This window comes from Enhydra lutris, unplaced genomic scaffold, assembly GCF_002288905.1.
Source record: "Enhydra lutris kenyoni isolate GAN:26980312 unplaced genomic scaffold, ASM228890v2 scaffoldscaffold9, whole genome shotgun sequence".
NCBI lineage: Eukaryota > Metazoa > Chordata > Mammalia > Carnivora > Mustelidae > Enhydra > Enhydra lutris.
The window spans coordinates 22368449-22383300 of NW_019154093.1; the positions used below are offsets into that span (position 1 = coordinate 22368449).

Genomic DNA, 14852 nt, shown 5'->3' on the forward strand with positions numbered 1-14852 from the left:
CCATTTGACTACTTTGGATAGAGCCTGTTAATAAGCAACACAAAGCATAACTTGGCATAATTATTAAATGAACTGATATAATTCACAATCTGAAAAGTGACATTGCATATATATGCATAAATTCTGGTATGTTAGAACAGTAAAGAATCATAGAGATGATTTGGTTTAGCTTCTTTGCATTGTCAGTGATGAAACCGATATTCAGAGAGGTCAAATAATTGAATTTGAGGTGACCTCCCTATTTAATTTGAGAGTCATTAAATTAATTCCATTTAACAAATTTAAGAGGATTACTAAAGTATGGGACTTTTAATTCTGGTAATGGGAAGCCAGGTTATTTGAACCAGTCTCCTACTGATGACAGCTAAAATATTTGAATAGAGTATAAGCAAAAACCCTAAAGGCCCTAAAGTGTTAAAGAGAGAAGAGGAATTGCAGGTGAATGCCAGAGAATTAAGATTAGTATTTGAAGCTGCTTTTGCCTTGAATGCCTTTCATCAGAAAGCTGTGAGATTCAATTTTGATTGCCCTTAGAATGAAGAGGAAAGTACTCAAAATTCAGGTCCTCCCATGATCAGAAATTTAGTAACCACTCCACACAATAAAATGGGGGCTCTTTGGGTTAAACCCTTTGGGTAAAGGTGAACCTAAAGAAAAACTGTGATCCTCTGTGTCCTTTTTTCCCCCCTTTCATGAAATCACAAGGAGACTTGACTTGGCACTGAGCAGAACAAAGAAGAAATAAGAGAAGGAAAGAAATCCCCCAGAAAAACCTTTCATTGATAATTAATAAATCATAAGCTATTTATCATTGAAATTGCTACCAAAATTCTCATTACATGGCAGTCAAAGAAACCTCAAACCTTGAATTGAGTCTAAATTGCTTCCAGAATGGTAGTTACCTAGGCACTTAACAGACAAAAGTGTGAATTTGCTTTTGGAGGCAAGCGTTTTCTTTTGGAGACTTTGAGAACTCTTCAAGTAATTTTCTAAGCAGGCAAAGATAACCAGGCATTAAAGAAACAGGACACCGTAACTGAGAACCAGGAGAAAGAAGGCACAGTAAAAAGTGATCTCTGAAGGGGTGCCTGGGTGGCTCAGTGGGTTAAAGCCTCTGCCTTCGGCTCAGGTCATGATCCCAGGGTCCTGGGATCACATGCTCTCTGCTCAGCAGGGAGCCTGCTTCCTCCTCTTTCTCTGCCTACTTGTGATCTCTGTATGTCAAATAAATAAGTAAAATCTTAAAAAAAAAAAGTGATCTCTGAAGACCTCAGAAACTGGATTTATTGAACACAGATTGAGGCATACTTAACCATGTTTAAAGAAGTAAAAGACATGCTTGGAAATATCCCAAGGGTATAGGAAACTGTGAAAAGGAACTTATAGGCATGAAAAAAATAGAGTTTATAGAAAAGAAAAATAAAATAATTAAAATCAAGAAATCAGAAGATAGGTTTGATAGATTATACATAACTAAAAGGAGAATTAGTGAAACTGGACTAGATTAGAAATAATTATTTAGAATACACTCTAAACAGTAGTCTTATCTTTTAGAAAAAAGATGAAAAATTGGCAGGAAGTTAAGATAAATGGAGAATAGTGTGATAAGATATAATTATGTTTAATTGAATTAATTGATAAGAAGTGGTAGGAGAGAAAATAAGGCATGGGCATTTTGTTTATCTTTAAAAACTAGCCTTGAGTTTCACTGATCTTTTCTGTTTGCTTTTTACTCTCTCATTTATTTCCACTCTGATCTTTGTTATTTTCTTCTCACTGGTAACTTTGGGCCTAGTTTGTGTGTCTTTTCTTGTTCCTTGAGGTGTAAAGTTAAATGTTTTTGTTTGTTTGTTTTTGTGTGGTTTTTATTGAGATCTTGTTTCTCAGTGTAGGAGTTTATCACTATGAACTTCCCTCTTAGAACTGCTTTTGCTGCATCCTGTAAGTTTTGGTATATTGTATTTCCATTTTCATTCATTTTAAGATTTTTTGTTTCTTTATTTCTTTGACCCATTGATTGTTCAGTAGCATGTTGTTTAATTTCCACATATTTGTGAATTTTCTAGCTTTCTTCTTGTAGGTGATTTCTAGTTTTATACCATTGTGGTTGGAAAAGATGCTTGATGATTTCAGTCTTAAATTTATTAAGACTTGTTTTGTGGACTACCACATCATTTATTCAGAATGTTCCATGTGTGCCACAGAAGAATGTATATTCTATTGCTTTTGTATGGTATGTTTTGTGTATATCAGTTAAGTCCATCTGTCTGGTTCAATGTTTCCTTACTGATTTTCTGTCTGAATAATCTATCTATTGATGAAAGTAGGGTATTAATTATTGCGTTGCTGCCTCTTTCTCCCAGTAGGTCTGTTGGCATTTGGTTCATATATTTAGGTGCTCCTGTGAATAATTATAAATGTTATGTCATCTTGTTGGATTGACCCCTTTATCATTAGATGGCTGTTTTGAGGTCTTAAACCTGACTTAAAATAATAAGACCAAACATAATTATGCTTTAGTATATATATCAACATGTGACTGTAGAGGAAAGCCAGAATAATGAAGTGTTTTTCTTTAGAGTGACCTTTGTCTTTTATTACAGTCTTTGTCTTAAAATCTGTTTTATCTGATGTAACTATAGCAACTTCAGCTTTCTTTTAATTTTCATTTGCATAGAATGTCTTTTTCCATTCCTTTACTTTTAATCTGTGTGTCTTACATCTGAAAGTGAGTCTGTTATAGGCAGCATATTAATGGGTCTTTTTTTTTTTTAATCCATTCAGCCACTCTGTCTCTTGATTGGAGAATTTGGTTTGTTTACATTTAAAGTAATTATTGATAGGTATGGACTTACTGACATTTTGTTAATTGTTTTCTGGCTGTTTTATAGGGCATAGGCATTATTTGAAGAGATAATGGCTACTAATTTTCTTGAACTGGCAAAGGACACTAATCTGCAGATTGAAAAATCCCAGCCAATCCAAATTAGGATAAATAAAAAGAAACCCCACAGTGAAACTGCAAAACAAAACAAAACAAAAGCAAAGGGAATAGTGGGGTATTAGTGTTATCTTTTTTTTTTTTTTAAGATTTATTTGAGAGAGAGAGAGAGCATGAGCAGGAGGGGCAGAGGGAGAGACAATCCCAAGCAGACTCCATGCTGAGCGTGGAGCCCAATGTGAGGCTGATCTCACAGCCCTGAGACCATGACCTGATCTGAAACGAAGAGCTGGATGCTCAACCAACTTGGCCACCCAGGGGCCCCTTGTATTGTCTTTAGATGAAGAATATTACTAGAAAAGAAGGTTATAGATATTTGTTTTGTGTATTTATGGGTATTGAGTTTTGGGCTTATGTCACCTTTAGAATAGTCTTATATTCTGTTTGTAAAAAAAACAATTTTAAAAGCTTTTTATTTTATTTATTTTTATTTTTTAAGTAAACTGTAGGCCTAACATGGGGCTTGAACTCAAACCCCAAGATCAAGAGTCACATGCCCCACCGAATTAGCCAGCCAGATGCCCCAGTTTTTAAAATGTTTCAAAGCAGTTTTAACGCAATTGTAAGCAACTTTTAAAGCAATTTTTGACAATTTAGAGATTGAGGGCCTTTGAGTTGATTATCAACATGATTTTAAATATTTCTATTTTAGTTTAATCCTATTTTCTTCATTTTAAAAGTAATCTTCATTTTAGTAATAATCATTTAATAATAGTTCCTATTTTTTAGAATTGTTTCTCTAGGGGCAAGTAGGCAATTTCTAATATATATGTATTTTTTTTCAAGGGAAATTTCTTCTTAAGTTATTTACTTCAGGGGCGCCTGGGTGGCTCAGTGGGTTAAAGCCTCTGCCTTCGGCTCAGGTCATGATCCCAGGGTCCTGGGATCGAGCCCCGCATCGGGCTCTCTGCTCAGCAGGGAGCCTGCTTCCCTTCCTCTCTCTGCCTGCCTCTCTTCCTACCTGTGATCTCTGTCTGTCAAATAAATAAATAAATAAAATCTTTAAAAAAAAAAGTTATTTACTTGATGACTGTTTAGAATTTGAGTATGTAGGAATTGATCTCTGATAAATACGGATTTTTCTATAGAAGTCACTACAGTATAAAACTAGAATCATTGTGTGTGTGTGTTTAAAAAAGATTTATTTGTTTATTTTAGAGGGGAGCAGGGGCAAAGGGAGAGGGAAAGAAAATGTCAGTCAGATTCCACACTGAGACAGAAGCCCCATGTGGGGCTTGATCCCATGACCCCAAGATCATGACCTGAGTTGAAACCAAGACTTGGTTGCTCAGCTGACTGCACCACCGAGGCGCCCCTGTTTTTTCTTTTTTTTTAAGTTTTATTCATTTAATAGTTTTTCTTTAAAATATTTTATTTATTTATTTGACAGACAGAGATCACAAGTAGGAGAGAGGCAGGCAGAGAGAGAGGAGGAAGCAGGCTTCCCGCTGAGCAGAGAGCCCCATGCAGGGCTAGATCCCAGGACCCTGAGATTATGACCTGAGCCGAAGGCAGAGGCTTTAACCCACTGAGCCACCCAGGCACCCCACTTTTATTCATTTAAGTAATCTTGATACCCAAGTGGGGCTCGAACTCATGACCTTGAGATCAAGAGTCACATGCTCTTCTGACTGAGTCAACCAGGTACCCCTAAAACTAGGATCATTGTTAGAAAATGAGTTGAAGATAACTTTTAGCCTATTCATCTAAGATTATACTATTATTTAACTTATGAGATCAATCTGATTCAGTTCTCTCTGTTCAAACATTAAGGACCTCTATGTCAAATTAAATTAAATGCATGTGATAGTATCTCTTACTAATCGTGAGAGTGTCTGATACATAATAGGCATTCAAATCAACAAGAGCTATTTCCCTTTTTCCCTTAGAGAACTTTTTAGGAAAGTGGGAAATGTTAGGTTGAGTCTTAAAGACAATAAGAGATAATAATTATATGAAATTATTATATAAATAAGGATAATTATAATAATAAAACAAAGATAATTAAAGATAGGGAAAGGTGAGCTCTTCCTGGGTATGGGAGAAAACATCATGAGCCAAGTTGTAGATGTTGGAATGAACATAATATAACATGTTCAGGGGCACCTTGCTGGCTTAGTCAATAGAGCATGGGACTCTTGATCTCAGGGTTGTGAATTCGTGTCCCACGTTGGGCACGGAACCTACTAAAAAAAGAAGTTAATATGTTCAGGGGATAGTTTGAAAAACGGGGATTGGGAGGTGGCAGCTGGAGAAGAGTACAAAATAAGATTATTAGGTGAGTCCATAATGGGAGTACCTAACATTTATGACACATGAAAAATAGGTTTTTTTCTTAAGTAATGAGTGATAAATACCATGATAACTTTTATTTGAAAATTATTAAAAACCATATCTAGGTCTGGCATTTTCTTTATGGGAAGGTTTTTATTTATTTATTTTTTAAAGATTTTATTTATTTATTTGACAGATAGAGATCACAAGTAGGCAGAGAGGCAGGCAGAGAGAGAAACAGAGGAGGAAGCAGGCTCCCTGCTGAACAGAGAGCCCAATGCAGGGCTCAAACCCAGGAACCTGCGATCGCGACCTGAGCTGAAGGCAGAGGCTTTTTAACCCACTGAGCCACCCAGGCACCCCTATGGGAAGGTTTTTAACCTTTAAAGTTCAGTGGTTCAGTTTCTTCAGTAAATATATTACTATTTAGGTTATTATTATTATTATTACTTTGGGTGAGCTTTGATAACACCCTTTAAGGAATTTGTCCATTTCATTTAAATTGTTGAATTTATTGACAAAAAGCTGATCATATTATTCCCATAGTATACCTCTAGGGTAGAATCTTTGGACATGTCCTTGCTCTTCCTTTGATGTTGTTAATCTTTGTCTTCTCTCTTTTTCCCATGATCAGTAAAATAAAAGATGTTTACCAATTTTATTGAGTAACCAGCTTTTATTTTTACTGATTTTCCTTATTTTTCTCTTTTCTATTTCATTCTGCTAATTTATATTCATTCTATTTCATTCTGTTAATTTTTTAGTTAGATCTGCTGTGATCCTTAATATTTCCCTTTTCTTACATTGGGTTTAATTTGCTCTTTATTTTTATAGTCTATTAAGTTGCATTGCTTTTAAATCTGTCCTTTTTTCAAATGTAGGTATTTGATGCTGTAGATTCTTTTAAAATACTGCTTGAGCAGGGGCATCTAGGTGGCTCAGTCAGTTAAGTTCCCAACTCTCGTTCTCAGCTCAAGACATAATCTCAGGGTCGTGGGTTTGAGCACAGCATCAGGGTCTGCACTCACTGTGAAGTCTGCTTAAGATTGTCTCTCCTCCTCTCTCTGCCCCTCCCCATACCATTTTCTCTCTCTCTCTCTCTCTCTCTCAAATACATAAAATAAATCTTTAAAAAAAGCCCTTAACACTCTTAAGCAACATACCACAAATTTTCTTATGTCAGGCTTTTATTTTCATTTAGTTCAAATTATTTAAAAATTTCCCAAAAAAGGGATGCCTTGGTGGCTCAGTAGGTTAAACGTCTGCCTTTGGCTCAGGTCATAAACCTGGGCTCCTGTGAATGAGCCCTGTGTTGGGCTCCCTGCTCAGCGGGGAGCCAGCTTCTCCTTCTCCCTCTGCCCCTCTCCATTGCTTGTGCTCTTTCTCTCTCTCCAATAAATAAATGAAATCTTAAAAAAAAAATTCCAAAAAATAAAAATAAAAAAGAAAGAGAGGTAAACCAGAAAACAGTCTCTTAAATATAGAGAACAAACTGATGGTTACCGGAGGGGAGCTGGGGGAGGATAGGTTTAATGGGTGATGGATATTAAGGAGGGCACTTGTGATGAGCACTGGGTGTTGTATGTAAGTGATGAATCACTAAATTCTGCACCTGAAACTAGTATCACACTGTATGTTAACTAACTGGAATCTAAAAAACGGGTGAAAAAAAAAATTCCATTGTGATATTTCTCTCACCCATGTGTTAGAAGCGTGTTGCTTAATTTTTAAATATTTGGGCATTTTCAGATATCTTTCTGTTATTTGTTTCCATTTTAAATCTCTGTGGTCAGAGAATATACTTTGTATGATGTGAATACTTTTTTTTTTTTTAAAGATTTTATTTATTTATTTGACAGACAGAGATCACAAGTAGGCAGAGAGGCAGGCAGAGAGAGAGGGGAAAGCAGGCTCCCCGCTGAGCAAAGAGCCTGATGCGGGGCTTGATCCCAGGATCCCGGGATCATGATCTGAGCCGAAGGCAGAGGCTTTAACCCACTGAGCCACCCAGGCGCCCCTGATGTGAATACTTTTTAGTTTACTGAGACTTACTTTTTGTCTCAGGATATGGTCTGTTTTGATAAATAGTCTCTGTGCTTGAAGTGAATATGTATTCTGATGTTATTGGGTAGTATTCTATAAATGTTAAATAACATTGATTGTTAATATTGATCAAGTCTTCTATATCCTTAATGATATTTCTGTCTACTTGTTCTGTCAGTTATTGGGGGAGGGATATTGAGATCTGCTAAATCTGATGGTTTGTCTCTTTCTTTCAGTTTTTGTTTCATGTATTTTAAAGCTCTGATATTAGGCATAGTAGCATTTAGGATTGTTAGGTACTTGATAAATTGACCCTTTCATCATTGTGGGATAACCCTCTTCTATCCCTTGTAGTATTCCTTGATCTTAGATCTGTTTTGTCTGATAACATAGGCATTTCAGCTTTCCTTAAACAGAATTGGAATAGTATGTCTTTTCCCATCCTTTTGCTTATTTCTGTCTTTATGTTTGAATTAGGGTTTTTGTTTTTTTTTTTTTAATTGCAGTATAGGGGTGCCTGGGTGGCTCAGTGGGTTAAAGCCTCTGCCTTCTGCTCAGGTAATGCTCCCAGGGTCCTGGGATTGGGCCCCGCATTGGGCTCTCTGTTCATTGGGGAGCCTGCTTCCCCCTCTCTCTCTGCCTGCTTCTCTGCCTACTTGTGATCTCCATCTGTCAAATAAATAAATAAAATCTTTAAAAAAAAATAATAAAAAATAAAAAATTGTAGTATAAATGGCATACACAATTATGTTAGTTTCAGGTATACAACATAATGATTCAATGTTTGCATATATTGTGAGATGATCACCACAATTAGTCTGGGTAAGGTTTGTCACCAAATATAGTTACAGATTTTTTTTGAGAGGAAAATGAGCATTTTTTTGGAATTAAAGACTTGCAGTATGGGGAGGACAGATTCAATTAAATACCCAAATAGGATTCCCACTTGTAGGGTGAAAGCAACAGGTTTTTAGAGGAAGAAGAAGGGGGCAATTACCTGAGTTGAATAGAAGGGGAAAAAAGGTTTTTTATTTATGTTTACAAGCCAAACTACTCCTGGTTATACATTAACTGTTGGCTGCCCGCCCACCACCCCCAACACCCCCCCCACCTCTGCACCAAAAGTCCATAACCATCAGTCTTATAATCAGGGTGTCTGTTTTCCTGTTCACTTCTCAAGTAATTGCTGAACATAATTACTATTTTGTCCAGAGGGTTTTAGCCAGTTCAAACAAAGGCAGTTTCTCTACAGTGGCTGCTCTCTGTTTTAAAATGGCTCTAGTCCTGTCAGTTTTCCACAAGATGATGAGGCAGGTAGACTTATTTTCTTTCTTTCTCCCTTCCTACTTTCCTTCCTTCCTTCCAAGATTTTATTTATTTATTTATTTGACAGAGAGATAGAGAGAGAGTGCAAGTAGGCAGAGCAGCAGGCAGAGGAAGAGGGAGAAGCAGGCTCTCTGTGGAGCAGGGAGCCTGATGCAGGGCTTGATCCCAGGATCCTGGGATCATGACCTGAGCTGAAGGCAGATGCTTCACTGACTGAGCCATCTAGGCACCCTAGACTTGTTTTCTTATGATGAGAATTTTTAAGAACTTTTAAGATTTACAGTCTTAGTAGTTTTTGAATATGCAATGCAGTATTATTGACTATAGTCACCATGTTGTACATTATATTTCCATAACTTTTTAAAAGATTTTATTTTTAAGTAACCTCTATACCAAATGTGGGGCCCAAACTCACAACCCTGAGATCAAGAGTTGCATGCTGTACTGACTAAACCAGCCAGGCACCGCCTATGACTTTTTATATTATAACTGGAAATTGTATCTTTTGACTCTCTTCATCTATTTGGCCGATCTTCTGCCCCTTGCTTCTGACAGCTACCAATCTGTTCTCTGTATCTATGAGCTTAATAAAATAATTAACTGATTAATTAAAAAATAGTTATTTGAGAGAGAGAAAGCATGCATGTGCGAATGGTGGAGAGGGGCAGAGGGAGAGGCAGAGAATCTTAAGCAGACTCCCTGCTGAGTGTGGAGGCGAGCACAGAGCCCAGTCTCATGATCCTGTGATCATGACCCAAGCTGAAATTAAGAGTAAGATGCTTAACACACTGAGCCACTCAGGCACCCCTTATTTATTTTTTTAGATTCCATGTATAAGTGATATCATATGGTATCATCATTCTCTAACTTATTGCACTTACCATGTCTCAGGTTCCATCCATGTTATCATAAATGACAAGATTTCATTCCTCTTCTTATTTTTTTCTAAGTTATCTCTACATCCAATATGGGGCTTGAATTCACAACCCTGAGATCACAAGTTGCATGTTCTACTAACTGAGCCAGCCAGGTGTCCCAAGATTTCACTCTTTTTCGTGGCCAAATAATATCCCAATATATATATAATATATACACCCCCCTGTATTTTATTTTATTTTTAAAAATTTATTTGAGAGAGAGAGAACAGGAAGAGGGGCAAAGGGAAAGAGAAGAGAATTTTTTTTTTTTTAAGTTACAGGGTTGGGTTTTTTTGAGATTTTTATTTATTTGACAGAAAGAGACACAGTGAGAGTGGGAGCCCAAGCAGGCGGAGTGGGAGAGGGAGAAGCAGGCTTCCCTCCAAGAAGGGAGCCAGATATGGGGCTGGATCCCAGGACCCTGGGATCATGACCTGAACCAAAGGCAGAAGCTTAACAACTGAGCTACCCAGGCACTCCAAGGGGAATGAATCTTAAGCAGACTCTCTGCTAAACATGGAGCCCACTGTGGGACTTGATCTCATGATCCCCAAGATCAGGACCCCAAGGTCATGACCTGAATGGAAACCAAGAGTCAGACACTTGGGCGCCTGGGTGGCTCAGTGGCTTAAGCCTCTGCCTTCGGCTCGGGTCATGATCTCAGGGTCCTGGGATCGAGTCCCGCATCGGGCCCTCTGCTTAGCAGGGAGCCTGCTTCCTCCTCTCTCTCTGCCTGCCTCTCTGCCTACTTGTGATTGCTGTCTGTCAAATAAATAAATAAAAAATCTTTAAGAAAAAAAAAAAAAGAGTCAGACACTTAACTGACTATACCACCCGGCTGCCCCTACCCTGCATTTTCTTTGTCCATTCATCCATTGGTGGGTATTTAGGTTGTTTCTGTATCTTGGCTGTTGTAAATAATGCTGCAGTAAATGACATGGGGATACATACATTTTTTAGAGTTAATGTTTTTTTTTTTCTTTAGATAAATACACAGAAGTAGGATTGCTGAATCATATGGTAGTATTTTTTAAATTTTTGAGCAACTTCCATACTATTTTTCATAGTGGCTGAGATTTACATGAGCACCAATAGAGCACAAAGGTTCCCTTTCCTCCATAACCTCCCCTACACTTGTTATGTCTTGTCTTTTTGATAATAGCCATTTTAACAGGTATTAGGTGATATATCACTGTGATTTTTGAATTAAATCTTTGTAGGTAACATATAGTTGAGTCTTGCTTTTTCGCAATATATCAATCTCTGCCTTTTAACTAGGCTTTTTATATCTTTTCATATAATATGGTTATTGATATATAAGTTTTAAATTAGTGGCTAGCTGAAACTGTTACCTACTGGTTCATACCAGCTTGCAAGATTTGATTGTGCATATCTCTTCTCATCTTTGCTTTCAGTGATTTAAATTAGCTGTGGTGGGAGTATTTACACAACAAAATATGTCAGTTGGTAAGTATGTCAGTTAGGTCTCTTCCACCCTTGTAACCCTGTTATTAAGCATTTACTAGGATAACACTGTTTTAAATTTACTCTTGCTACTTATTTTCTTTTTGTTCAATATCTTCTTTGTTCCTTTTTTCTCTTTGTCTTCTGTTCAGATTTTTTTTTTGTAATTTCACTTCAGTTATTTTATAAGCCCATTAACTCTATCTCCAGTGTTTTGTCTTGCTTTCAGGATTTATAATATATATCGTTTTGGGGGCGCCTGGGTGGCTCCGTGGGTTAAAGCCTCTGCCTTTGGATCAGGGCATGATCCCAGGGTCCTGGGATTGAGGCCCACATCAGGCTCTTTGCTCAGCAGGGAGCCTGCTTCCCCCTCTCTCTGCCTGCCTCTCTGCCTACTTGTGATTTCTGTCAAATAAATAAATAAAATCTTTAAAATATATATATATATATATGTTTTATTAAACAGATATCTGTATCATTCTTTTCTCAAGCAGAATATTTTTAGTCTCAAAACATAGTAAATACAATAATTTAACTTTTAAAAAGAATTAATTAATTAATTTTTTAAAGATTTTATTTATTTGACAGAGAGATCACAAGTAGACAGGGAGGCAGACAGAGAGAGAGGAGGAAGCAGGCTCCCTGCTGAGCAGAGAGCCCAATGTGGGGCTTGATCCCAGGACCCTGAGATCATGACCTGAACTGAAGGCAGAGGCTTAACCCACTGAGCCACCAGGCGCCCCAAGATTTTTTTTTTTTTTAAGATTTTATTTACTTATTTGACAGACAGAGATCCCAAGTAGGCAGAGAGGCAGGCAGAGAGAGAGAGGGGGAAGCAGGATCCCCACTGAGCAGAGAGCCCTATGCGGGACTCGATCCCAGGACCCTAGGATCATGACCTGAGCCAAAGGCAGAGGCTCAACCCACTGAGCCACCCAGGTGCCCCGATTTTTTTTTGTTTTAATCATGTGATGTTTATCATGACTCCTTAAGCCTTATCACCTGTTTCACACATCCCCCGACCCACTTCCCTTCTGTTAACCATCAGTTTGTTCTCTACAGTAAAGAATCTGTTCCTTGATTTGTCTCTGTCTCTCTTTTTCCCTTTACTCCTTTGTTTTATTTCTTAAATTCCACATATGAGTAAAATCCTATGGCATTTGTCTTTCTCTAACTTATTTCACTTAGGATTATGCTTTCTATCTCCATCCATGTCATTGCCGATGGCAAGATTTCATTCTTTTTTATCGCCAAATGATATTCCAGTGTGTGTGTGTACGTGTGTGAATCAAATTTTCTTTATTCATTCATCAGTTGATGGCTACTTGGGCTCTTCCCATATCTTGGCTATTGTAAACAGTGCTGCTATAAACATAAGGGTGCATGTGTCCCTTTGGATTAGTGTTTTTGTATTCTTGGGGTAAATTCACAGTAATGTTGGATTATAAGGTAGGTTTTATTTTTAACGTTTTGAGGAACCGCTCTACTGTTTTCCACAGTGACTGTACCAGTTTGCATTCCCACCAACAGTGGAGGATTCCCTTTTTCCACATCCTCACCAACACCTGTTGTTTCTTGTCTGTGTGTGTGTGTGTTTTTTTTAAGATTTTATTTATTTATTTTACAGACAGAGATCACAAGTAGGCAGAGAGGCAGGCAGAGAGAGGGGGAAGCAGGCTCCCTCTCTCTGAGCAAAGAGCCTGATGCAGGGCTCCATCCCAAGACCCTGGGATCATGACCTGAGCTGAAGGCAGAAGCTTTAACCCACTAAGCCACCCAGGCTCCCCTGTTTCTTGTGTTTTTGATTTTCGCCATTCTGACACGTATGAGGTGATATTTCATTGTAGTTTTGATTTGCATTTCCCTGATAAGTGATGATTATCTTTTCATCTGTCTGTTGGCCATCTGTATGTCTTCCTTGGAGAAACATCTCTTTGTCTTTTGCCCATTTTTTAATTGGATTATTTGTTTTTCGGGTGTTGAGTTTTATAAATTCTTTATATGTTTTGGATATTTACCCTTTATCCAAGATGATACTTGCAAATACCTTCCATTCCATAGGTTGCCTTTTAGTTTTGTTGATTCTTTTCTTGTGCTTTTGTTTCCCATGTCTCAGGGGACCTTTCTAGAAAAAAACGTTGCTACAACTGATGTCAGAGAAGGCTCTTTCCTAGGATTCTTATGGTTTCAGGTCACCCATTTAGGTCTTTAATCTACTTTGAATTTTTTTTGTGTGTGTGGTGTAAGAAAGTGGTACAGTTCCATTCTTTTGCATGTTGCTGACCAGTTTTCCCAACACTGTTTGTTGAAGAGACTGTCTTTTTCCCATTGGATATTCTTTCCTGATTTGTCAAAGATTAATTGACCATATAATTGTGGGTTTATTTCTGGATTTTCTATTCTACTCTGTTGATCTCTGTGTCTATTTTTGTGGCAGTATCATACTGTTTTGATAGCTACAGCTTTGTAATATAACCTTAAGTCCAGAATTGTGTCTGCAGTTTTGCTTTTATTTTTCAAGATTGCTTTGGCTACTCAGGGTCTTTTATGGTTCCATACAAATTTTAGGATTTTTTTTTCTAGCTCTATGAAAAATGCTATTGGCATTTTGAAAAGGATTGCACTAAATGTGTAGATTGCTTTGAGCAGTATAGACATTTTAATAATATTTGTTCTTCCAACCCATGAGCATGGAATGTCTATTCATTTCTTTCTTTCTTTCTTTCTTTGTTTCTTTGTTTATTTGTTTCTTTGTTTGTTTCTTTCTTTCTATTTATGATTTTATTTATTTGAGAGAGAGAGAGAGAGAGAGGAGGAGCAGAGGGAGAAGGACAAGCAGACTCAGCTCTGAGTGTGGAGCCTGATGCAGGGCTTGATCTCATGATAATGAGCTGCAATAAAGATTTGGGTGCTTAACCAACTGAGCCATCCTGGTGCCCCACGTCTTTCCATTTCTTTGTGTCATCTTAACTTTCTTTCATCAGTGTTTTATGCTTTTTAGAGTACAAGTCTTTTACCTCTTTCATTAGGTTTATTCCTAGGTATCTTATTATTTTTGGTGCAATTGTAAATGGGATTGTTTTCTCAATTTCTCTTTCTGTTGCTTCTTTATTGCTATAATCAAATGCAATAGATTTCTGTATGTTGATAATGTATCCTGGGACTTTACTGAGTTCATTTATCAGTTCTAGCAGTTTTTCAATGGAGTCTTTTGAGTTTTCAGTATATAGTGTCATCTCATCTGCAAATAGTGAAAGTTTTACTTTTGCCTTATTGATATGTATTCCTTTTATTTCTTTTTGTTATCTCATTGCTGTGGCTAGCACTTTACAGTACTATGTTGAGTAGAAGTAGTGAGTGTGGACATCAGTGTCTTGTTCTTGACCTTAGGGGAAAGGCTTTCTGTTTTTCCCCAGTGAGGATGATGTTAGCTGTGGGTTTTTCATATATGGCTTTATTAAGTTGAGGTATGTTCCCTCTTAACCTACTTTGTTGAAGGTTTTTGTCATGAATGGATGTTGTACTTTTTCAGATGTTTTCTCTGCATCTATTGAAATGTTCATAACATTCTTTTTTTTTTTTTTTAAGATTTTACTTATTTATTTGATAGAGAGAGATCACAAGCAGGCAGAGAGGCAGGCAGAGAGAGAGAGAGGAAGGGAAGCAGGCTCCCTGCTGAGCAGAGAGCCCGACTCGGGGCTCGATCCCAGGACCCTGAGATCATGACCTGAGCCAAAGGCAGCGGCTTAACCCACTGAGCCACCCAGGTGCCCCTGTTCATAACATTCTTTTTTTTTTTTTTAAAGATTTTATTTATTTATTTGACA

At 37.4% G+C, this 14852-nt stretch overlaps 1 protein-coding gene across 3 annotated transcripts in view; it reads left to right on the plus strand.

Annotated features, from left to right (window-relative positions):
• LOC111143445 (sterol carrier protein 2) overlaps positions 1 to 14852 on the plus strand; it is a 116939-nt gene that overhangs the window by 15586 nt on the left and 86501 nt on the right. The window lies entirely within an intron of this gene.